Source organism: Somniosus microcephalus, unplaced genomic scaffold (assembly GCF_052327205.1).
Source record: "Somniosus microcephalus isolate GS21.2 unplaced genomic scaffold, FLI_Smic_1.0 unresolved_chr8, whole genome shotgun sequence".
In the NCBI taxonomy this organism is placed as follows: domain Eukaryota; kingdom Metazoa; phylum Chordata; class Chondrichthyes; order Squaliformes; family Somniosidae; genus Somniosus; species Somniosus microcephalus.
In genome coordinates this window covers 35,994,143-35,994,611 of record NW_028225186.1, presented here as the reverse complement: position 1 = coordinate 35,994,611, position 469 = coordinate 35,994,143, and the positions used below count along the sequence as shown (strand labels likewise).

Here is a 469-nt window from a genome sequence, read left to right as displayed (position 1 = left end):
CTGGAAAGTGGGATCAGGCAAAATATCTCTTTTTCATCCGGCAAAGACACGATGGGCCGAATGGCCTCCTTCTCTGGCGTAAATTTCTGTATTTCTATGATCTCTGCCCTTAATCTTCAATATTCCAGGGAATACAAGCCTAGATTATGTGATCTCTGCTCCTAGCCTAACCCTTGGAGCCCTGGTAACACACTCGTGAATCTGCACCGCACTCCCTCCCAGGTCAATATATCCTTTCTAAGGTGTAGTGCGCAGAACTGTACACAGTGGCCTAACCAGGCCTCTGTACAGCTGTCACACAACTTCCTTCCATTTATATTATGCAGGGCAGTTGTCTAATAGATTGCACAGGTCATTTCACTGTTGAAAGATTGCATTTGCGAAGCTGCGATGGCCGAGTGGTTAAGGTGTTGGACTTGTGAAATTCAATAAATGTTTCCCTGCGCAGGTTCGAACCCTGCTCGCAGCG

At 46.9% G+C, this 469-nt stretch overlaps 1 non-coding gene across 1 annotated transcript; it reads left to right on the top strand.

Annotated features, from left to right (window-relative positions):
• The first annotated feature begins 384 nt into the window (after positions 1-384).
• Positions 385-469, top strand: trnat-ugu (transfer RNA threonine (anticodon UGU)). The gene has a single exon. It is a non-coding gene; the product is annotated as a tRNA-Thr (tRNA).